This window comes from Gopherus flavomarginatus, chromosome 5 (genome assembly GCF_025201925.1).
Source record: "Gopherus flavomarginatus isolate rGopFla2 chromosome 5, rGopFla2.mat.asm, whole genome shotgun sequence".
NCBI classification, from domain to species: domain Eukaryota; kingdom Metazoa; phylum Chordata; order Testudines; family Testudinidae; genus Gopherus; species Gopherus flavomarginatus.
The window spans coordinates 12283650-12309480 of NC_066621.1; the positions used below are offsets into that span (position 1 = coordinate 12283650).

The 25831-nt window shown below is 45.3% G+C and overlaps 1 protein-coding gene across 2 annotated transcripts in view; it reads left to right on the forward strand.

Annotated features, from left to right (window-relative positions):
- The window catches only part of PLXNA2 (plexin A2), a 322697-nt gene that overhangs the window by 44323 nt on the left and 252543 nt on the right, over positions 1–25831 (forward strand). The window lies entirely within an intron of this gene.

Below are 25831 nucleotides of genomic sequence, written 5' to 3' on the forward strand. Positions count from 1 at the left end.
TCCACTCAACCATGGGTAATACTGGCCTCAGCAGTGCACTGGCTGTTGCGTACTCTATGCCTGCCACAGGTATATTGTTGTTTGCAGTGGTGTTGTATCTGTGTTGGTACAAGGATATTAAAGAGACAAGGCAAGTGAGGTAATTGGACCAATTTATGTTGGAATGGGCCGCCCAAAATTACCTACTTCACTACAGGAAAAAGAAAAACCCTTCAACTGTACACCCCTAGTTATCACTTGCCACCCCACAATGGAACCCATATAGGGTATCATTAAGCAGTTACAATTCATACTCTTTGTTGACCATGTCCTGAAAGAAATCTTTCCCAAACCCTCTCTTCTGGGTTTCAAACCACATCTCAACCTTGCCAACTTCATCATCAGAAGCAAACTCCCCACAGACCAGAACCCACCACTTCAAAGCTGCACCAGTCCCTGCCCTAACAGATGCAAAACCTGCAGATAAATCTCCATTCCTATGACAATCAATACCCCCCACAACACATTTTTCAAGATCCATGGGTTCTACACATGCCTATCACAATCTGTGGTGAACTTCATCCAGTGCACTAAATACCCCAATAATAATTAAATAGGTGGAATGAGACAATCACTACGCTCTTGAATGAACTCACACAGGAAATGTCTAAAAGACAAAAACACCATCTCACCCACAGGCAAACACTTTTCACAAACCAATGGCTCCATATGTGACCTCTCAGGGCTTGTCTACATCACAAAGTTGCAGCGCTGGTGAAGGGGTTACAGCGCTGCAACTTAGGAGGTGTACACATCTGCAGGGCATCACCAGCACTGCAACTCCCTGTTTGCAGTGCTGGCCGTACTCCCGTTTTGTCTCGGGTGTAGAGGATCCAGCGCTGGTGATCCAGCGCTGGTAATCAAGTGTAGACACTTACCAGCGCTTTTCTTGACCTCCGTGGAATAAGCAGGTATCCCAGCATACCTGAGGAAGCCTCTGGTAATCAAGCAGGTCTCCTTCCCCGGTTTGCTCTCGCGTTCCCCGAACCCCCGAGCAAGCAGGTCTCCTTCCCTGCGGTTTGCTCTCGCGTTCCCCGAACCCCCGAGCAAGCAGGTCTCCTTCCCTGCGGTTTGCAGGGGGGTTCGGGGAACGCGAGAGCAAACCGCGGCGAAGCTGGTCTCCTTCCCCGGTTTGCTCTCGCGTTCCCCGAACCCCCGTGCAAGCAGGTCTCCTTCCCTGCGGTTTGCTCTCGCGTTCCCCGAATCCCCGAGCAAGCAGGTCTCCTTCCCTGCGGTTTGCAGGGGGGTTCGGGGAACGCGAGAGCAAACCGCGGGGAAGCTGGTCTCCTTCCCCGGTTTGCTCTCGCGTTCCCCGAACCCCCCTTGAAGCTGCCCAACAGCGCTGCAGTGTGGTCACATCTAACACCACTTGCAGCGCTGGTTGCTGTAAGTGTGGCCACTCTGCAGCGCTGGCCCTATACAGCTGTACTAATACAGCTGTAACAACCAGCGCTGCAAAATTGTAGATGTAGACATACCCTCAGTCCTCATCCTCAATGGAAATCTGCACAACACCTTCGAAAGACAAGCCTGAGGGAGCTTAAATTCATAACTTTGTTAGATACTAAAAATCAAGGACTCAATAAAGATTGTGGGTTATTGCTCATTACAACAATCTATAACCCACTAACCCTCTTTTGTCCTACCACTGCAGAGGTGTTAACTGCCTGTTTCACCTTGAATGGTCTCTTGGAACTTGTGCACTCCTTATGCTGAACTATCTGTTCGACCTTATATTTAGCTCTGACACTCTGAGGATCTTTTTCTCAGATCTGAAGAACAGCCCTGTGGAACTCAAAACCTCGTCTCTTTCACCAACAGAAGATGGTCCAATAAAAGACATTACCTCACCCACCTTGTCCAACAGGTATTGCTAAGTCAGCCCACTGTATGACTGTGGTCACTGGGGAGTGCGTGACTCATTCTAAGAATACAAAGGGCTCCCAGGACTAGTCCAGCAGTTACTTGTACTGTCTGTTGGAATCCAGTCTGAGAGAGGATGTTTTTTAAATTGTATTCCTATGTGACACATGGCATGTCTGTGGGAAGGTGCTGCCTGAGTCAGTTTAGCTCTGAAGAAGCGGTTTGGCCTGAACCGAGAGAGGAACTGACTCAGGGTTGCTGTGAGGTAGAACTCAGCAAGTAGTAAATCAGCACAAATAATTTATTCAGTGGACCCAGATGCTTCTGTTCAGGAATGACCTCTGGGCAGTGGGGGATAATCTTGAATTGATTCACAATGATTCTTGGTCAGTAGATTGTTCATAAGCCGTGCCTTCCAACTATCCAATGCCCAAAATTCAGACTGTCAGTGTGGCACAAGCAGCAAAGAATCCTGTGGCACCTTATAGACTAAGGGTATGTCTACATCTACAATTTTGCAGCGCTGGTTGTTACAGCTGTATTAGTACAGCTGTATAGGGCCAGCGCTGCAGAGTGGCCACACTTACAGCAACCAGCGCTGCAAGTGGTGTTAGATGTGGCCACACTGCAGCGCTGTTGGGCAGCTTCAAGGGGGGTTCGGGGAACGCGAGAGCAAACCGGGAAAGGAGACCAGCTTCGCCGCGGTTTGCTCTCGCGTTCCCCGAACCCCCTTGCAAACCGCAGGGAAGGAGACCTGCTTGCACGGGGGTTCGGGGAACGCGAGAGCAAACCGGGGAAGGAGACCAGCTTCGCCGCGGTTTGCTCTCGCGTTCCCCGAACCACCCTGCAAACCACAGGGAAGGAGACCTGCTTGCACGGGGTTCGGGGAACGCGAGAGCAAACTGGGGAAGGAGACCAGCTTGATTACCAGAGGCTTCCTCAGGTATGCTGGGATACCTGCTTATTCCACGGAGGTCAAGAAAAGCGCTGGTAAGTGTCTACACTTGATTACCAGCGCTGGATCACCAGCGCTGGATCCTCTACACCCGAGACAAAACGGGAGTACGACCAGCGCTGCAAACAGGGAGTTGCAGCGCTGGTGATGCCCTGCAGATGTGTACACCTCCTAAGTTGCAGCGCTGTAACCCCCTCACCAGCGCTGCAACTTTGTGATGTAGACAAGCCCTAACAGACGTTTTGGAGCATGAGCTTTCGTGGATGAATACCCACTTCTTCAGATGCATGTGGTGGAAATATCCAGGGGCAGGTATATATATGCTAGCAAGCAAGCTAGAGATAATGAAGTCAGTTCAATCAGGGAGGATGAGGCCCTGTTCTAGCAGTTGAGGTGTGAACTGACCTCGTTATCTCTAGCTTGCTTGCTAGCATATATATATATATATATATATATCTATACCTGCCCCTGGATATTTCCACCACATGCATCTGAAGAAGTGGGTATTCACCCACGAAAGCTAATGCTCCAAAACGTCTGTTAGTCTATAAGGTGCCACAGGATTCTTTGCTGCTTTTACAGATCCAGACTAACACGGCTACCCCTCTGAGTGTGGCACATGTAGCTCTCATGAAGGTTTTTCTGTTTCCTGGCTGGATGAATGTCACGAACTTGTAGATTCCAATTCTCAATGTGAAAGATTCTGTGGGTGAATATGACCTGTATGTTTTGTGAGTTGAAAAATTTGCTATTTCCGTGCAAGTTTCTGACAGCCAAATAGCTTACCAGAAGATTTCCAGAAAGTGACTGCAACAGGGGCACAAGCACAGAAGCAAATTCAATTTTTGTTAGTGTTGATAATCACAGAGCATGTTTTTAGGTGTTCACCATGCTCTGCTGGAAGGCCTCGGGTCTAGAGCATTTCCTACTAATGTCCTTTGAGCTGCACCCATCGCAATCAAAGCTCCAGGGTTCCTGTTGACCCTCTCTGATAAGCGCAGGTGATAAAGCTTTCCCGTGAAATGCGTTGTGAAAGGTCGTAGGGGTTTATAGTATTGCTGTACTCCTAACACATTGGCCTAGTGGGCAAAACAAAGCCTGACGGTCAAAAGAGAGATCTGGATCTTTTAGCTGGTGTAAATCACCATACTGCCATCAATGGAGCCATGCTGATGTACACTTTGACCCAGAGGGATCTGAAACTTTTAACACAACAAGCACTGTTGAACAAATATACAATAAGGTCAGCGCTAGTAATGAGTCTCCCACTGGCTTCATCCTTATTGATGGCCACCAGCCTGAGCCCTGGATTTAGTGTTACTCCCTTGTAGTGCTTGTAACCACCTGAGTCAGCACAAATCTCTCGTGGTGAGCTTGTACTCTGTCAGCAGATATTTACAGAAGCTGCCCCTAGTAGGAAGACTGTGTGGGTTAAGAACTCCCAGGGAGAGCTGAGTGAAATTTTTTGGCTGAAATTTTTCACCAAAAAATGCAGATTTGATTTGGCCAAAACATTTTGCAAATTCAGGTCGGATTTGCCAAGTGTTTTTGTTTTGAAACTTTTCGATTTCAGATTCTTTTTTTAAGTTTTTGATTTGAGGGCACTCCTCATTTCAAAATTTACGTTGGCTTATCAATTTTTTTTAAGTTTGAAGAAGCCCAAAGATTAAATTTAACACTCTGTTCAACCCCAAACTATGCTTTATAATTATTATTTTCTTTTTTGGTATGGCTGAAAGACCAAAAAAATCAGTTACTCTCTCAGCTCTGCTCCTCCCGTGTGCCCTGCTTTGGTGGTGATAAAATTGCAGATTTATGGGTCTTGTAGAGAGATGAATAGGTTAACTTGGCTGCCTTTGGGAAACTAAGCCTCAGGGCAAATTCATATTGCTTCTGTGTGCTGTAGCCTTGCCTCTCACCTCCCACCCTTTCCATAGACCTCTGGGTGATTGATAGGCTGTGCAAGATAAAATTCTTTCCTGTTTGCATCACAAAAGCAGGGCTAGTTGCCCAAGGCAAAGAAATACCCAGTCTTCTTTCTCCCTCAAAGGAGCTGGAGGCCTTGCTGTGGTAAACTTATGATTCTGTGATTGAACTGGCCTTTTTCCTCTTCTCAAACACTCCTTTTGAAGATCAGGTTGTAAAGCCCAGGCTAAGCCTGATACAATGCTTATAAAATGCATTAATCCAGTTCTTCCTGTTGAACGATACCTGGACTGGTACCGTGTTTTTGTTCAGGGCAGGTCTACACTTAAAATGCTGCAGTGGCTCAGCTATAGCACTTCAGTAAAGACTCTACTGCGCGGATAGGAGAGCTTCGCCCCTCGGCATACTTAGTCCACTTCCGTGAGACTCAATAGCGATGTCTACGGGAGAAGCCCTCCTGTGGACCGAGTGCTGTCTATGCCTGGGTTAGGTCCGTATAACTGCATTGCTCAGGGATGTGGATTTTTCACATCCCTGAGTGACGTAGGGATAGCGATGCAAATTGATAGTACAGACTTGGCCACAGATGTCACTGCTTTAAAAACACAATGGAAAGTGACCTATGGATGTATAACAGGGATCTTTCTCCTTCTAACTCCTAGTCTGGTATTTTGTTGGCCCGCAATCAGATGCCACTTCAGTCCTCTGCAGCACAATTGTTTTATCCCCTGATAGTGCAGGGCTAGTGAATATCACCACTCATTCAAATATATTAGAAGGTAAAATGTTCTGCTGTTACATTGCTGTTTGTTTTTATTTATATTTCACTAGCCTTAGGAGCCCCAGTCATGGATCAAGGTCCCATGGGGCTAGGTGCTATTCAGATATGTAAGACAGTTCTTGCCCTAGCGAGCTGAGTCAATATGATATATAGGATGTGTCAGGAGGAAAGAACAGGTGGGGAAGGAAGAAAGATTGAGGTAAGAAAATGAGCAGAACTGAACAAAAAAACAGAAGTCATCATTTGCCTAAGCAATGCCAGGCGGGAGTGACTGGGAGGCATCACAGCAGGATTTATCCACTTATTGGTAGTCTTATATGACCTCAACACAGCCTTTAAATCTGTGGGCCTGATTTTGTGCTGTGAAGTTATTTTTGGGTGCAAAATCAGAGATTGTTTATCCAAATCCAACCTCAGGTCAGATGCTCAGCATGATTGGCAGATTTTTCAGGTCAACTGAAGACAGAAGCTCCTTTTGGGATGAGGTCTAAATGTAGCACCAGGGAAAGGGGACTAGGGGAGACTGTTATTTCTGGTGTCCATAAGCAGCAGGGAGTGTTTCCCTTCCCTGTCCAGGCAGCAAATACTATGGTTGGATGGCTGCATTTTTTTTTAATGGCATCAATTTGTTAATATTTCTTCATTGCTGTGTAAGTGCTGAACAGTAGTACGTTGATTGTAGCCTTGGCTGCTGACAAGATGCAAAGGCAACTCTCGATGTCATTCATTTGGGGCACCACTGTACCAAGCTTTCTATTCCACTACACCCCAGCTCAGATCCAGTGATGCTCTCACAGACCTCCCGCTAGTTCTGTGGCAGCAGCTGTATGGCAGAATCAATAGAACAGGCCCCTCAGACACCATGTTGCAAACACATATGTTGTTTAGCTCCCAGCCAGCCAGGTAAAGGATGGCATGTGTGTAGTGTGCATATTGTTTTCCATGTTTGGTGGGTGGGGGAGGGCCTCATTTAAAGGCAGTTGAAGCAAACAGCTTGTGCCTGCATGTTGGGAATTTAATGTATTGAGCAGGATCACATCCCATTAATTATGTAGGATTACAGAAGGAGCGTTCTTTCCGGCATGGTTTAATCCCTCGTGCCATTTATACAGTGGAAACCTTTTAAACAACTTCCCTTTTGATGCAGAATAAATCTATCCCTGTTTATCGGTTTTGCTCCATTACTTGGAAGTGGCTGGGGGCAAGGGGGAGTTTCAAGATTTACCTGTTGCTCAGGACAATGGCAAACAGGTGCTGAAAGAATTGTTTGATCCAAGCCTTTCATGGCATCTGCCAAGCATTTTTATTTAACATTTCTCGGCACTGGCTCAGGTCATTTAGACCTGTGCCTCCTGTTTCCATTCAATGGAGTTATTACGCATCTCCACTCTTTCTAGGCAAGGGTTGGAACATAGCCTCTCCATATCTTGCAAACCTACCCAAGCAGAACACCTTCAGCAATATATGACCCAGGAATCCCTAATTTTAAGCCTCCTATGTATGGGAAGTAAGCAGCATCTCTCTCTTGAACTCAAGGCCAGTTCCGATGGGGACACTGAGTGGACACGTTCCCCCATCACTAGCTCTAACATTTTATTCCAGCTTATTTTTCCCTACCCATATTTCATCATTTCTTTGTTCATTGGGCAGGAAGCCTGAAAGCGTGGCTTCCTATCCTCTCCTTGAACACCCTCTGACAACATCTCCAGTGCAGTTCCATGATGGAGCCACCAGGATATGGTAAAAGGATGGTGTGGCCTGAGTTGCTGACACTCACCTTGAATCTCTGCTCTCCACTTGTCTTGGACTTTGCAGCCCAATGCGCTTGCTGCAACCACAGTGTTCCCTTTACATAAACTGTTCCTTAAGTTTCTTTTCCTTTTATCCCCATGAGGCCTACCAGCAGTGGGATCCCTCTGTTCATAGACTTGCAGACTTTAAGGCCAGATAGGACCATTATGATCATCTAGGCCAACCACCTGCATATTGTAGGCCACAGAATCTCTCCTGCCCACATATGTAATAGCCCCATAACCTCAAGCTGAAATACTGAAGTTGTAGAGTTCTAACTAAGGGCTTGTCTGCATGACCTGCTGGATCGACAGACAGCAATTGATCCAGTGGGGGTCGATTTATCATATCTAGTCTAGACACAATAAATCAACCGCTGAGCACTCTCTCGTCGACTCCAGTACTCCACCAGGGCAAGAGGCACGGGCGGAGTCGACGGGAGAGGGTCAGCCTTCAACTTACCGCAGTGAAGACACCGCGGTAAGTAGATCTTAGTACGTTGACTTCAGCTACGTTATTCTTGTAGCTGAAGTTATGCAACTTAGATCGATTTCTTCCCCTCCCCTGCCTCATGTAAACTAGGCCTAAATGTGTAACACTGCTGAGGTCTAAAGGACCTGGGCTTATCCCTTTGGTGTGGCTTATTCAGAGGTGAAAGTAAGCTGGTACTGTCCGGTACGGTGTACCGAAAACAGCCAGTACACCCTGTCGGACCGCATCGGCTTCCGCAGCGGGGATTTAAAGGGCTCTGGGCTATTAACTCCTCTGTACCTCAGTGTACCCATCTGTAAAACAGGGATAGTAATGCTTTGCCCACCTTTGTAAAGCACTGTAAGATCCACAGATGAAAAGTGCCATATAGTCTTTATTGTCAAGTCACCACTTTGCATATCAGCTGAGACCAGTGGTGACTGAAAGCCACTGCCTTCTGAGAGTTATTGGGTGGTTTAAAGTAGAAATGAGCTAGTGGTCTCAATCCAGTACTTTTTGAGGGATTTTTTTTGTTTTGGAATTTCCCTGGAAGGGAGGAGTCAGAGAGCCAGCTATGAAATTTTCTAAATTTATCATGCTTCCCCTGTGAGAATTCATCACTGAAAAAAAGCCACATTCTTTCAGTGATGTCCTACTTCCCATTAGCTAATCAGCTAGCTGGTTCCTGTGAAGTTCCTGAGGAGAGTCTGTTTGTGTATCTCTCTGCATATCTCTCCCAAAGGAGACTATTACGAGGTCTGAGATCCCCAGATCTCAGCAAATGCTTACATCGCAATCACATTATACTCCTCTTTATGACTGCTCTACTGTAAATCACCCAGGACCGCTGCAAACCTTTCTTACTAGCAGCTACTGTGTTGTGTAAGATCGGATCACCAAGCTAAGCGGATTTAACTCTTCCCAACCAGGCATGTTCAGTGTCCCTAATACTAAGGAGAAGAGTTCTCTGGGTCAACTCTGGACCTTTCAGACTTCATATATAATAATTATTTAATGACTGCTATAATTTGCTGGATCCTGCTGATCTTTCAAGCTCTCTCCTCTCCCCCCCTGCCGCCCCACGCATGCCCAGCTGCTCTTCTCTCTGTCCCTGGTGATTCGTACATTCTATTTTAAATATCTTCTCTCATTCCTCCTGTTAAGCTGCCACCACCATAACTGACTATTAAAAGAGAGAGGAGGGTTTGAGTTTTCTGGTCTCTGAAACCAAGAGCTTAATGCTGTGTCCCCTGTAATGAGATTGGCTCATTTCGCAGACTCCTGCTAGTGAGCTTGCTGTTTGTTCTGTTGCCTTATGATCCCCACAGGGTCCAGCAAGCTGGGCTTTGGGAAGCTTGCGGAAGGCCAGCACTGGGCAGCCTGGGTGGTTTATTTACAGTTTACATCCAGCCTGGGAGGGTAGGAGGGGTTGTGACAAGTCTAGTGAATGCTGGACACGTGGGGGAGTGTGTCCTGTTTCAGCTTTATCCATGCTGAGCGAGAAGGTGTTCTTTCTGAAGCCAGGGGTTATGGAAGAGACGTGATTGTTGGTAACTGAGTGAAAGGTATGTTGTGCTGGTCAAAACAGGGCCATTGACTTGTGTTCATATGACACAGCACGTTCCAGGTAAGGATCTCAAAGCACTTCCATTGTATGGTGATGCTCCACGGGCCCTTTGGCAAGTAGGTCAATATTATTTCAATTTCACACATGGTGAAGAAAGAGGATAATAGCCTGGTTTTCGGAGATGCTGATCACTTGTAGCTCCCATTGACTTCAGTAGGAGATGTGGGCACTCAGCATCTCAGAAAGTTAGGCCATAAGTGATGTGCCCAAGATCACAGAAGTAACTTGTGGTGGAACTGGGTATAGAACTTTGGTCTCCTGACTCTGTTACCTACTCTAACTTTCAGATTAGGGTTTCTCTGCTTTTGGGGCGGCGGTGGCAGGGGTGGGGCATAGACTGATCCAGAGGGATTGTGATGACTCTCTCTTTCTTTATGGTAAGGTGCAGGGGTGAGTCCCTGAATCTTTGCATTACAGTAACATAGGCTGGTGTTTAGGTAGGGTTGATAATCACTTTTCTAAACCACACAACTTCCCCCTGATTTCAATGGGAGTTGTTCCTGTAGACATAATGCACTACCCTAAGAGTGTAGCTGTCTTGGGGTTAATTCCCTGTGTAGGATGGGAGAGTGGGAAGGGGAACCTGTGTGGGTTGGGTATATTCTCTCTCTCTCTCTTTTTATAATTAAGCCTTGAATTCCAGCAAGTCTGCTGCTTTATTTGTAAGTGGCATGATGCCAAGAGGTTTTAACATGAGGCATGGCTTTGCCAAGCATACTGTACATAGGTGGAAGGTCTCAATGTCTGGAAATAATGCTTTGCTAACACTCCAAGGGGCAGCGAGTTGTCTGATTGGGTTTGCAAGCAACACACAAGCAGAGGTCAGCTTTAAAAGCTCCTCTCGCAGGCATGAGTCATGGGAACAAATATTTAATGGACTGGGCACAATTCAAGCCTAACTAATTTAATCCTGCTGTATCTGAGTTTCAAATTACGCTAGTCAGCCCCAGTACTTTCTTACCATATCTCTGTGCTCTCCACACCCTATCCTGTGTGATATAGTAGGCTTCATTCGAATAAAGGGATCTTTTTTAGAGTAGACCTCATAGGCCTTTTGCTCTGTGATACATTCATCCCTGGGTGTTTCATGAACTTAGCAAGAGGTCTGTGAGGGAAAAAGTTTCTGTGGCTCTAAGTTAGGAGGTGTGTGGGGAGGAGTAGATGGCTCAGGGGCTTGAGGACAAATAGCCCCTCACCTCTAGAGTGAGGTTTTGAATTCAGGCCAGAGAAGTTTCCTAAACATGTCTCTGGCTGGTGGCCTAGATGAAATGAATTGTGGTAGGCTCAGTCTAGTTCTCAATAGCAGGAGTGGTGCCAGGGTTTCTGGCGCCCTAGGCAGAATTTGGGGGGCGGCATTTTGTGCACTCCCCATGGGGGCACACGGGAGCTTCCAGTTCCGCTCCCATCGTGCCGCTGAAGAAGGACACTCCGCCAAAATGCCACAGGCGACAGCGGCAGTCATTGAGCTGCTCAATTGCCTGCTGCTGTTTTCTGCAGCACGTCGGCAGAAGATCCTTCCTTGGTGGCGCGACGGGAGCGGAACCTGAAGCTCCTGTGTGCCCCGTGGGAAGTGCACAAAATGCAGCGTCCCGAATGCTGGCGCCCTAGGCGACAGCCTAGGGTCGCCTAATGGACGCGCTGGCCTTGCTCACAGAACTGCCACCCCAAGTGGCACTAGCTCGCTTCTCTGTTGCCATTCCCAGCAGTGCGATCAAGGACTTTGAATGGATTCTGAAAACTGAGGACCCCTAAGAGTGGCCACAGGGGGAGTTCAAAGGTAGGGTTGAGACAAGCACATTGGGGGAGTTGATGCAGGTGGAACTTGTCCCCTCATGGGCTGTGTTCATGCCTGTTCTATGGAACTGGAGGGGTATGATGGACATGACTGTCCATCTGGCTGCTTCCATGAGCAATAAAACGCACATAAAACTGTCCGCCTCCCTTAATACTGGGATGATAGGGGGAAGGTGACACAGCCCTACTCTATGATTCAGGAAAAATAGATGTGTTAGTTAAAGTTGGTGCCCAACTTCTAGAATTTAACACAAGGAATTAAACTAATCCTCCTCTTCTTCTCCTTCAAACCTCCGTACTCATTGCTACATGGCTAGTCTCTGTAGAGACGGTCTGGCAGTTAAATTTATGCCATTTAATGCTTGATGTGTCACTCTTTTTAGCTTGGAATTCCTTCTCTCCAGTCCTCCCTTCCCCCCACAATACTTCCCACAATGCACAAGGGCTAACTCATTATCCCATGGATGGTCTCCAGCAGTCTTCTCTCTTTTGAGAACCATTGTTCCTCATGAGCTTTCTTTAAGTGCATACAAAGCAAATGTGCTGATGAGGCCAAGACCTATTGGATAAAGCATGAGTACTTTGGACTCTATTTTCCAAGCAACTTGATAGTCCAAGGTTCTTTTTCAAAAGACCCCTACTTCTTGAAGGTTTGTATTAAGGATGTAACCATTCACAAGGCTGGATTCCTGGAATAAAGCAATTTCCATCAAGCAAAATTAGAAAAGACATTAATGCAACAGTTAACAGCCAGCAACTGCAGGGGGTGAATGTGTCTGCTTGCTTGTTCTGTGTTTATGGGCCTTACACAATCCCATCAATATTGATGCGTGATGTCTTTGATTTTGACGCTAATCATTGCTATGAATTAAATTTGCAGCCATATAATTAGGATTGCTATTAATAGAGCCTAAAGCTAAGTGCCACTGTGCTAGTTGTCTTTTTCCTGATGGAAAATGGCATCCTCAGAACTCCGCTAATGCAGTTTGCCTAGTAGATGGTAAGACTGATGTGAAAATGATGCTTTCTATATTTAGAGGGACCTCTTCTAATATGGTTATTGATATAGGGCCTGAAATTGAGTGAGTTTCCTGAGTAAGCATAGGACTGGGCCCACTGATAGGCTTCACAGTAGCGTTCTGCTGGCTTTCTGGGGCACAGACATATGAGGGAGAGAAAGAAAGGGAATGAGAAAATAAGCACCAATTTTCAAGGTAGGAAAAAGACTTATGCAGTTTTTGGTTTCGCAATCTATCTTTCAGCTCTCCTTCCTGTTTGGATGCAAAATCTCCTTGCATCCATCTGTTCCCCCTTATCCTGCATTTTTCACATTCCTCCTCTGGGGCTCTGCCCCTTGCTGTGTCCCCAGTTTGCACATAGCAGGGTAAATGGAATGACCAGGGTAGCTGCATAGCTCGCCAGTACAAATCAATCTTGTATTCCATCCCAAGAGGTAGTATATCATAGTATATGTAATACATCAGTGAAGGGCCATGTTTGGGATCAGGAATAAATAAATGTTGAGGCACTGTAGACAGAGAAAAGTATGCATATAATTTTGCTATCAAAATGTATACTTTGGGGTTTATACCTACCCCAAGAAAAAAGAGACTCATATTATGATTTGCAGCCCATGGCACCACTGTCTGTGGTCTCACAAGCTAAGCAGGATCGTAGGTACTTGGATGGGAGATCTCCAAGGAAAAAGCAAAGAGCATGTGTCCCTCTGAATCCTTGTCACAGTACATTGGTAGTGGGTGTTGTGTTACTCGAGGTGCAAAAATATTTTTGGAAGAGATATAAAACTGAAATCTTGGTTAGTATTGACCCCATGAGATTTTTCTCAATAACAGGGCATTTTGACCTGGTGACCCGGCCAGAATTCAATTCAGACCGTTACATTTTGTATACCATACCTAAGTTAACATACTATCTCCGACCCTTGCAGTTTCAACTGGATAGGATGGTATTCTTCACATCCTATCCTAACCTTGTGGAGTGTTCCTGTAAGCTGTTAAACAGCTGGTTGTGTTCTGCCGTGGTTGTGGCTGCATTTCAGTGCTGCCTGAAGCATATCATCTGTGAAGTGCTCTGGCATCATTTTGAATTAAAGATGCTGTAGAATTATAAGAGATTTGTAAAACTCAAGACTGTGATTACACATGCCTTTTTGTTGACCTGTTGAATGTCTGAATTCACAGTGCATAATGCTGCTTGTACTCATTTGCCATGCAGGCTAACACTCCACTCTAGTAAAGAATAGCGATAACTGATCAGATTACTCAGGTTACAGCACAGAGGACTGGACTAGATGACCTCTCTAGGTCCCTTCCAGTCCCACGATTCTATGATTCTACTCAGTCAGGGGGAAAGGCAAACTTTAAATTTGATGTTTCTCCTTGGTATATGATAGTTTTATTCAGTTTGGTTGATTTAACTTATTCTATTAGTGGGGAGAAAGTAGGCCTTTCAGAATGAAATGTACATTGGACTCTTATATGACTATGTCCTACAGATGATGACCTTATCTGTTTAATGTACTCTTAATTATAGCCCACATATGCACTCTGTAGCACTTTAGAAGTCATTTATATCAGCATTTGGGGAAGCCAAAGGAACCTGCAGATGCTTGCTGAACAGATGAAAATCATCAGCTGGAATAGTCTTTCCAATGCAATTACCCCATTTTGGATGCAGGTCTGAATACTGGAGGCTTTGCTGACCCAACCCTTTTGAGATCCATCCATCACATCACCATTGAGAATGTAGCTGTTTGTGTCCCAGCAGAGACGCTAGATTGCAAATAGAGAGGTTTATTGCTTGACAGAAGTATTTGCATAACTGCAAGCTCCTAGAAACTGGGCACTTAATTTCTCACCCATGCATGTCAAGGGGGCAGGAATTTGGCTGGCATCATATTGTCTGCCTGGGATTGCTTTGTCTACAGTACGGAATGGACCTAAGAAATATCTTTCTAACCATGTGCTTTCCAGCCTTGCCCAATAATCGCCCATCCCTTGGGTAGAAGGGGCAATCTGAAGTCAAGACCCCAACAAATAAAGCCCCGGAGCTATTAGCATGGGTCCTACTGTAACATAAATTGTGCCTGCATGCAATCCCAAACTAGCCTAGTTTTGCTATTATTGGCAACCAGAAGAAGTTGGAGCCTTACTTTTAACTAATTAGTGCATTGAGATGCATGAAAAGGGATTGGAGCAGCACAGGATGTAGAGTTGTGATAATGAGAATGTTTCAGGATAAGTTATAGTTAGCAAGTCACAGTTCAAGGTAACCCAGGCTGTTCCATCTCCAGTGAAGTGGGTATCAGAGCTGATGAGAGGGGAGAAAAGGGACCAATTGTACAAGTTCAGGGGGGACCGAAAGCCTTTAACTGTCTTGAAGTAGGAAGAAGGGAGGCCCCAGCACATATGTGCCAGGGCCCAAATTTCTCTTGATGGGCCTAGTGGTTGTAATGGGAGCAGCCAGGCAAATCAGAAAGCTTTCCAGAGGAAAAAATATGGTGAGTTCTTTCTTTCTCTGGCTCCCTAAAGACGCATCTTCTCAAATGGCCTGATGAGCATTTAAATGAGTTGCTGGGAAGCAGGGAAGGGTTAAATGGATTTCCCACACTGCTGTCATCAAGGCTTTGGAGGAACGACTATGCCAGGGACCCAGGCAGCAGGGAGTGGGGGTAAAGGCTGTGAGAACGCCCCAGGGTAGAAAGCTGCCAAGTCTATTTGGCTTTGTTTGTGTTTTATATCAAGAAATCAAGAATGTCCTTACTACCACCCCCAGCTCTCCTTCTCTGGCTATGGCATTTAGGGGCTATCTCAAAATAAGCATGTTTTAAAGAGCGCTGAGACTGACATTTTGTAGCTGTTTGACAGACGTATGGGAGAGTGCTGAGAGCAGGCTGGCTTGCAGGTAGTTGTGGGGCAATTTAGTCTCACAGGAGGCCGTCTTTCATAGAATCATAGAAGATTAGGGTTGGAAGAGACCTCAGGAGGTCATCTAGTCCAACCCCCTGCTCAAAGCAGGACCAACCCCAACTAAATCCTTGTTTTTGGCTCACATGGCGCTGATATTTCCCTGGTTCTATTTTGGGTTCAGATGAACCCCCAAAACTTAGTATGAAATCTTTGCAAATGAGGTGAAACAACAAAGATGGTGTGGTGACCAGCCAGGGCCATACATCAACCTCAACCGGCTGAAATATTCAGTCCTGCTTCCCAACCCTCTGCAAACCTTATCTCACTTTCACCAATACTGAAAAGTTACCCTGCAGCCAAAGATTGTTCAGTGCCACCAGCAAGGAGTTCAACTTGGACATCTCCAAGTGCACATGGCTTGCTGTAGTTTTGGTGCTAGAGCACTGGAGTGACAGCTGCCTGGCAAATACCCAAGAGGGGTGAGACTTTTTTAAACATGACATTAACTTATCCTAACTTACTATCATTGAGAGCAAGAGCTTGGCAGGATTTAAAAATCCAAAAAAGGGATTGGACATTTAGCTGCGAAACAGGAATATTCAGAGTTATAGGAGTAAGGATTAGAATGTAACCAAGAGTTTGGAAATGGATATAATCCCTCCTGCTATAAAGCACAAGCCAACTTCTAACTAATGGGAGTTAGAAGGAAACTTTCCTCAGAGACAGGTTATCCCATAGCTGCCTATTTCACCTTTCTCTGAAGCATCAAGTACTGGCCTGTTGGATACAATATACTGGACTAGATAGAGCCTTGGTTTGACCCACTATGGCAATTTCTATGTAACTTTTCACCATCCCTGCTTTTGGCTCACTTCCCGTGCACTTCACTCAGCACTCACAATGGCACAAGGCAGTCACTAAACCTCATTTTGCCTAACCTCCCTGTTAGTGCTCCTTAAAATGGGCACCATGTTACTCCAGAACATATGTCCTCTGACTCCTATGTACCATACACCTTTCTCACTGGTCCACTGGAGAGCAAAGCTCGAGCCAAAACTACTGCTTCTGCTGTGTAGTTGGCAATGTGTTGCCTCCAAATAGGCAGGTGAACCATGGCAATGGAACTTGATTAGCACTAATGTATTGCCAACGTGTTCTTCATAATTTTAAAACTCAGTTCACTCTGCCTTTCCTTCACACCCACCCCAACACCATCACCAGCACGCGCACACTGATATTAGTGTCTCTGAGATGTTTGAAGCTGAAATATGTCCTCCTTTTAACTCATCTTTATTTCCTCCATTTGAGGCAGGTAGTTCAGCAAGTTCAAACTGGCACAGCTAGGGTAAACCAGTGTCAAGGAGCACTGATCCTTCTACTTTAGGGTACAAGACAGATAATTGTCGCTACCAATCAGGACTGATTCTCCTGTCCTTTTATAGCCATCTGCATGTTTATGCCTTCATCTGAAGTATCAAGAAGCTAATCAGTCCTCTCACCCCTTCTGTGAGAGAGAGAAGTGTTGTTCCCATCTTAGAGATGAAGAAACTGAGAGAGAGAAGTTAAGTGATCCTCCAGAGGCCACCAAGGGAGTCAGGCACAGCAAACAGCCTAGATCCCTGGAGTTCCTGGCTCCTTGCCTTGTGAGCGTGTGCATCCTGCTTTCTCTTAGCTCTTCTTGCTGAATTTTCTTACCACATTGGTACCCCAGTAGGAATGTACACGAGTTCTTGTAATTCTGTTTGTGTGTCAAGAATTTGTGCTTTTTTTAGCACTTTTTTTCCAAGAGGCTTTTTTAAATGCCATATTGAGGTCAAAATAACATGAGATCTGGTCTGTTTGTAGCATTTTTAAATCCTTTGGTGGCAAAAATACTGTGAGAAGACCATGTCATTTTCCCCCTATATGTGCTTCCCTGAGACGAAAAAAAAAACAACTCGTGGAAAACACAAAGGCAAACTGAGAGATCACAGAATTTGAATGCAAAATACCACATGCTGATGTGTTTGCTCAGGAGTACTGTGCTATTGGCATGGGGCAGTTTGGGTCAGGGAATGGTGGGAGAGATTAGAAAGAAAAAGTGGAGCATTCCCTATGGAAAGGAAACCCTATGTGTCCACGCTTTCAAAAGAGCTCAGCATCCAGCAGCTCCTATTGAAAACAGTGGAGAATTCCCCTGCTCACACACCACTGAGGACAATGGGAGCTCCTGAGGGCTGCTGAACACTTGAAAACCTGACCACTTCAATTAGGTGCTTCAATAGGAGCTGAGGCCTGTTGAAATCTGGGCAGTATTGTACAGTGATGGTCATGGAATCATGGGTGATTGGTAGTCGGGACATTTATCCAGTGTACCATAAGGTGGGCAAAAGAGGCTTTGGTGAGGAAATGGCACCCAGATCGCAGCATGTCAATCAGGCATTAAGGTGACCTTTGCTACTGTTAAAGAGGTAAAAGGAAAAAGAGGTGGTATTTTTTTTTCTTTCTCCCCTTCCCCTATAAACTTGAATAGTGTTCAGATTTTAAAAAAAATTCCAGATCTTCAGAGATATGAGACCATCCTTTCACCTCAAAAAAATGAAAAGCAATTATACTACTAGCAGTGTGTGTGTATGTTTGTATCTGTACATAAGACAGGCAAGCCAGGTGAGGTGATTTTTTTTTTTATTGGATCAATTTCTGTAGGTGAAGGGACAAGCTAGTGAGCTTCAGAGCTCTGCTTCATGTCTGATAAAGTAATGGAAGTGTCTGAGCTAAATACAAGGTGGGACAGATTAAGTATAAGGGTTTCCGACATAGAATCTCAAGGTTGGAAGGGGCCTCAGGAGGTCATCTTGTCCAACCCACTACTCCAAGCAGGACCAATACCCAGACAGATTTTTGCCCCAGATCCCTAGGTGGCCCCCTCAAGTGTTGAACTCACAATGCTGGGTTTAGCAGGCCAATGCCCAAACCACTGAGCTATCCCTGCCCCCCCACCCCCCATAGGCGATCACTTAAAATGGGCAATTACGGGTTGACAGGCAGTAGGGTGTGTTGCAAATTGTTGTAATGAGCCATAAAGCCGGGGTCCCTGTTAAATCTGTGGCTCTTGGTGTTCATCATCAGAGTTGTGAATTTATATACATACATGAGTATGTGCACCACTGCCCTCTATTGGACAGAATCAGAACTGCACAACCCTTTATCACAGACCCAATACTACTAACAGTAAGAGGGACTTTCCTTCCACTCCAGTTTGGAGGGATCTTGCAGGATTGCTGAGATTGGAGGAGAAGGATCTGAGTTATGAAGATCTGTATGTGTGGACTGCAGCATAGTGACAACTGTTAAGTCCTGTAAGACCACGGATTTTCATTACAAAACTTTTATATGTACATCTGCCTTTGAGGGGTTACCATCTTGAAAGGCCTTTTATGCACATACACATCTTGGCATGTGGCAGGGGTATACAAAGTCAGGGAGCAAGATCCCACGGAAGCATAAGGCACAAGCAGCACCATATGGGCAGACACACAAGCCCATTCAGCTGATTGATGCCTCTGTTAATTTTTGCTCTGTCCTTAGATCAAGTTTACTATCCATTTGCTGTTATGATTATTTTTTTGCCCTTACCCAGGGCAGCAGCAGTGGCATGCAGAGAAATGTGTAAGCCATGGCAGAAAATACTACATGATCTGAGAAGGCAAATTCATCACTTTAACATCTGCCCAAAACGGTTAGATGGAGCCAATCTGCACATTAGCATTAGTCCATTATACATTTTATGACGAATAGTTCACCACCATCCAGTTTTTGTTTTTAAATATTACTGTCCTTTCATTTCTGGAAAGAGCCACGTGAAACAGCAGATGTCTGTGTTTATGTCTTCAGGGAGCTCTTTGCAGGCAGCCTGGCTGGGGTAATAAACAATGGGAGGGAAACCACTGCATGTGGTATGAAATCTCCCTGACCCTGTAAAGTGCAGCAGTAGGAATAGTTTTGCATTGTGGAAGTTCCTGGTGATCTGTGATGGGTTCACAGGATTTTCTCTGTGGAACTAGAATGGGAAGGGAATGGGTGCAAAGGGGAAATCTGGGGAAAGAGAGATTCAAGATGTGAAGGCTAATCCCAGACCTGATGAGGACCAGAAGTTGGTCGGTATTAGCTCATCCATCTTCTCTCTCTCTAAGGCTAAACATAGACTTCCAGAGATGTATTGGTTCCTCCCCCAATCCACCCTCCTTTTTAAATTATTTATTAGCTGTGAACACTGGATAACTTTCTGGTGTGGAAAACATATTTTTCTACATGTTTTTCTTCTACCTTGGTCCATGGTTTCCAGACCATTGTCTGACTTCTCCCTGTTCACTAGGGATTGAACAAAGAAATCTCAGCCATTACTCATTAAGTAGGGAAGATGAAGTGTCTAGTGGTTAGAGCAAGGAAATGTGGCAGGGCGATGAGAGACGGTGCATGGGTCAGGATTTCTGAGTTATAGTCTCAGTTCTGCCATTGATTATGTGACCTTGAGTAAATCACTTAGACAATGGATATCTACACTGCAATTAGACGCCTACTGCTGGCCCCTGCCAGCTGACTCAGGCTTGTGGGGGGAGGACTTGGGCTAAGGGGCTGTTTAATTGCAATGTAGATGTTTGGGCTTGGGCTGCAGCCCAAGCTCTGGGATCCTCACATGGTCCTAGAGCCTGTGAACATTGTTAACATTTTATTTATACTAAGTTTTCCATTGCTTTCCACTGGTAAGCATATCACTAAGCAAAGGGCAACTGAAATGAGCCCGTTCCACTCCATAAAAGGTGGCCTGTGTATAATACATATATGAATGAATAATTGACTGAGTGAAGATTTAAGATTCTTTGGATACGCACACATTCAAACAGAAAAGCGCAGATAGAAACAGCAACCTGGAACAATTACTAAGTGGATTGACGATTTTACCCTATTCTCATGCTTCTTAGCTGATTTCACCCCCCCACCATCACCCGCATTTTCATCCTCTTGTTTGCCTATGTGCCTTTGCATCAAATAGATACATGTAGATGAAAGTGGTGTGTATTTAAAATGTATGTACACATTATACTGCTCGAGATAGTAGCTATTTTACACTGTTTTCTATTTTTGGGGGTTTTTTTACAGTACGTTGATAAATTATTTATTGTGTGCTGGGCTTTAATCTCATAAACCTGCCTGCAGGCCTCACGCCCATTAGCCTGAGCATTCTATAACGCACATAAGTCAGACAGCACAAAGCACTTGAATGACTGTAGGTAGTAATTGTTCATCTTGCCTCGGCCTCTCTTCCCCCCCATCCCCGCCCCCCATCAGCTCATTAAAAGCAGTTGAGCCTGTTAAGCAGGTCCTCATTTGGCCATCACCACTAACTTAGAAATTGATTTGCATCTGCTGCTTGGAAAAGGAGTCAATCCTGAGATCCAAGCCACTACAATTGAAAACAGTGAGACTCACCCTACCTCCCAAAGCAGCTGAAAGCAAAGAGAGGACGATACGTTTCCATAAAACAAGTTATTCTTTCAAATAAAAGTTTGATCCTCTGACTGGGGATGCTTTCCTTCCTTCCTGACTATTAAGTGTTTGCAATATGCTAGCTAGCAGCACTGGGTTAACATTTGATGACTAATTCAACGTTTGGTTTTGCTAGTCATTCTGCTGCCAATGGCTTATTAAGGGGAAAACTGAGCATGTTACTTTTCACCTGCTTGCAGCGTCAGTGCTTCACTGGTGCCTCTCAGACAAGACTCTCAAAGAGCGCTGGTTAACACAGTCACACTGCATCATACCTGCTATGGGAACATGGTAACAGTGTTACAAGATACGGAGGTGAAGGGACTTCTGAGATCACGTACTATGTTAGTATGTAGCAGAGCGGGAATAGAACCCTAGAATCTGGTCTCCCTGGCCTTCTCTCGAAACACTAGACTGAGCAGACTCCCTAGTTTATATGATTTAAATCATATTGCAATGGTATTCTGAAACTGCAGCGAGGCAGGATATGATGACTTGAGCTTGAATTTTGCCAGGAGGCAAGGAGATGTGTCCTCTGTGTTACTAGCACTGGAGCTCTGTATTGTCTCAGAGGAAAGATCATCCTGCTTCTGAATCCCCAAAACCACTCTTGGCAGCACCTTAGGTGCTTTGTTGTGGTCTCCCGTCCCAGGACTGTCCCTGCTTGACAGCACATGGCAGGGAGACTGCAGGCATTCAGGTGAGGGGACGCCCTATATCCATCTGGCACTCCCAGTCAGCAGGCATTTCCTTTGTTTGATGGTCTGCTGGCTGGAATGTAGAGCCCCCAGGGAGAACAATTCCCCATCACTGTCAATACTGCTGTCCTAATTATGCTCTGCGTCCTAAGTAATAAAGGGTGCGGGGGTGGGAGGAGATTTACACTCCAAAAATTCTCTGCTCCTGTTGTGTCAAGGAGGGGACAGATGGAGTTTTTCAGAAAATGAAAAGACTAAAAATCAAACAAAAAAACAGTTCTCCTCCCCTGCAGCTGATGCCAGAGCGTGCTGGGGCTGCCCTGTCCACTAGAAAGCTGAAATCTTTCAGCATCTTGTTAACTTGTGGATATTTGGTATCTTAATCCCCATTTTGGGGCTCCCTAGAGAATCCTGGGCCAGTATTATAAGTGTCTTGGCTAAGAGGTACTCTGAGTGTCCAAGAGGAAGTTGACTTAGGCTCTGTCTACACTGCCACTTTCAGACCTAAAACTTTAGTCCTTCAGGGGTGTTGAAAGAGAACCATATAAATGCAAAACCATTTTATAAAGGAGTTTGTGTCTTCTATTCCAGTCTAGGACAGACCCCATTACTTATAGTCCAACCCATGCTACTGCTAACGCCTGCCTTTGTTTTTAGGTCTATGACAGAGACTAGTGACTTGAATGCTGGTATGCAACTGAAGCCAGGTAGCATCAGCTCAACTGCTAGCATGTGGTCCTCCTGTGCTTTGTGTGTGGGGAGAGGGTGAAGGGGTTTATTTTCAGATTCCTGGTCACCCCAGACAGGTTCCTTAAAATGTCATCACTCTCCCATCCTATTCATAGGGGCAGATCCTCAGCTGATGTCAATCAGCACAGCTCTGTTAAAATCAATAGAGTAACACTGATCCACACCAGCTAAGGATCTGACCCATAGATTTTAAGGTCAGAAGAGCCCATTATGATCATATAGGCTCAACTCCTGCATAACAGAGGCAACAGATTTTTCACTATGTTCTGTCAGATTCAGCCCAGCAAGCTCTGACTGTATTTTAACAATGGTGGAGGTACATGTCTATTTTTTCATAACAGAACAAGAATGTGTTTCCTGTTATCAGGATGTCTGAGAATATAACCTGCCCAAGCTTTAGCAAGGGGCAGGCAATCTTGGTTTGGTGTTATGTTTGTTTGTTTTTTAAATCACAGTTGATAAAAGGCACCTCTTCTAATCCAGACAGATGGGTTAAAAAGAGAGCTGGCTTTGATTGGGACGGCTGATAAGGGTGCCGAGGGGAGCCAAAGACAGAGACCCCAAGCTAAAATCGCATTTGTTGATATCCCCTGCTGGATTAGGACTTGCTTGGCTGTCCAAGGGGGTCTGGATTTGCAATGAGTGACACGGAAATAATTGCCATGAAAGCAGATAAAGCTTCCCCCACCCCCAAGATTTTGTTACTGTCCCAACAATAAGGGAATTAGTATTTTTTTTGTCATGAATGTTTGCCTCCCTCTCCTGCTCCCAGCTCAAGCCCCAGCATTCTTTGTAGCCAGAAGTTTAGCTTTAGGGTGGGTTAAGAGAGGAATTACATTGATGGATGATGTTGTTTAGGGAGGAATGTTGTTAGAGGATCTATCATGTTAATCCCCTTCTGTTCCTGGGTGTGGTGCATCTACATAGGTCACCTTTCTCAGAGGTAAAACTTGGTGGGTTTGCTGTGGGTACCCATCTAAAAATCTGGGTGGTGGTTCAAACTTTTGCTGAATTTTAGTCTGGGAAATGTATTGGAATTTTCCCAGGGCCGTATGTAGAACTCATGCAAACCTTTAATGCTGAGAACAACTGTAATTTCTCCATCCTGTAGCTTGTGTTAACAGACCCCACTAGGTGACCTAGAGGGGCATTTTTCTCCTAGCCCCATCCCTGCCAAAGTGTGAGACAGGGCAGGCTACCAGGGTTGCTCTTTGCTTTAACCGTTCCATTTCCCCCTTCATTACCGCTCCTTGTATTTCCTTGTTGTTGCTACTTAATTTATGCTGCAGTAGGACCTATAAGCTCCACTCATGGACCGGAGCCCCATTGTGCTAGGTGCTGTCCAATCACAGAACTGAAAGATGATTCCTGCCCCCCAAAGAATCTGAGAGAGGTTTTCAAAGATACAATGGGGAATTCGATCATCAACTCCCCTTCGTTCCTCTTGCAAATCCCCTTTCAAAATATCACAAGCAACAGGACACGTGTCAGGATGCAAAAAGGCCAGGGCCCAGATCCTCGGTTCTATTGTCTTAAATGGAGGTACCCTGATTTACTCAACCTGGGAATCTGGCCTTAATTCTTTTAATTCCATATGTTGAATCTCTGTAATGACTCCCTCACCCCCAGCTTCTGTCCTTCCCTTTCCGCCCTCCAAAGCAAATAAAAAAAGCTGCATGATGCATTTAGGATTAAACATTTCATTAATTTTTGCCTGAGGAGACTTTAGATAAGGGGGGAAAGGGCCTATGAATATTCCCAGCTGTTCCCCATCTATGGGATGCCTCATTGCAGAGCACTGAGATGGAGAGGCCCTCTACCCTGGCCCCTTAAAGGCTTTCTCAGAAAGAATGCTGATGTCTCGCTGTTTTCTGACCAAGTTCAGACACCTGGGTATAATAATGGCTCCCTTAGAAATTTATTATGCCACAGTTTTCCCAGTCTTGGCATCACCATGCATGTTTTTTAAACTCTGCTTATCTAAGCAGACATCAGAGTTTCTTGCAGCAGCCTTGCTTTCTGCTGGAGATTTGCAGACTTGTCGCAGTTTGTGTTTAATTAAAAGCCAAAGCAGAAATCCCTCTCCCTCAGCCCACAGTGCTTTCACGTTGCACTTCATCTTAGATGCCATGAGATTTGACTACATACTTCTAATATTTTCCCCTCATAGGTGTTTTGGAGTAAGCAAATAGGGCCTTTCATCCAGGAACACACATTTCTTTTCCCCCTTCTCTCCCTCTAATTAAAGCTTACTGAGTGGAGGAGTTCAGGCAAGTGGTTTGGGCATGGGAGTCAGGACTCTTGGGTTCTATTCCTCCTGTGGTAAGAGCTGGGGATTGGGAGTCATAAGCCCTTAGATCTTTGCTGCATGACTTTAATTGACAGAATCTCTGGCTGCATCAGTTTACCCATCTCTACCATCAGGTTAATTGATGATGAAATGTGCTGCAATAATGTGCAAGACCGAAGTATCCGTGTAATAAATATAGGCTAAGTACGTGGTGTTGGTAGTTGAGAGACAATGATCTGATTCTCCACTTACATATAAGCAAATGAATACACCAGTATTGGAAGGGGAGTTCAAAGGTGGTATGAAAAGCTCAACAACTTGAATGTAAAACTAATGATTTTGCTGCCTTTTTATGGTGTTACCATGTCTTGGAAAAGCCCACTGCCTTTCATTTGCCTTGGCTAGAGAAACACTTGCCAAGCCTTTAAAGAAAAGGAAGAAGTGCACCACATAAGTCACTATTTCGTCTTGCAGAGGATTTGTGCACTGACTTAGCACTCTGCCCTCTCTCCCAGGAGGATGTGCTTTGGTGAGACTGGGAGCACTGTGGCCAACCTCTCAATGCGTATTTGGGGGTGCACAGCTTCTCGCTAGGCCAGATTGCAAAGAGATGCAACAGTGGCCCTTTGACTTAATGCCACCCTGATTAGAGATGATGAGCGACATTTTCAAAGTCACCCATGTGATTTAGGAGACTACATCCTGTTGACTTTTAATCAGACTTGGACTCCTAAGTGCCGAAGTAACCTGTGAAAATGGGACTTGGGTGCTTTAAAAAAAAAAAAAAAAAGTCACCCTAAATGTTTTTCATCTCAGCTGCAGATTATTTTAGGGAGGAAAGGGAGGCTCATACATCTTTCCCTCCCACATCCTCCCACCACAAACATGATATTAGATTTCACTTGGGGAAAAAAGGAAAAGGCGATGGGCCCCGTATACGCTGCAGAGCCTCCCAAAGCTGGTCACAGCTCTCTCTCAGAGATCAGACAGGACTCTCTAACTACTTTTAACCTTGTCCCTGGTTCATACTACAGCCCTGAACTGCCCAAGACTGAAGCACAGTTTGAGGATACATTCAAACATACTTAATCCCCGTCTACCTGTTCCACCTGGGAGGGTTGCTCCTGTATCACACTAACACCCTGCAGTGCAGAAAGGTCCCTATGGAGTTAGTTGGTTGCACTGCTGGCAGGCGTGGTTCGTAGGAGAATATCCCTGATCCTATACCTCCAAGAAACTCTGCTAGTACTCTGCACTTGGACACTGGTGTCATTAGCATTGTTGTGATAACTGTGTAGACAGGTTAAAGATCCAGATGGAAATGGGATTCCTGCAACAGAAGCAGGGACAAGTCGTGGCTTTCAGCTCTCTTCTGCACCTTAATATATTTT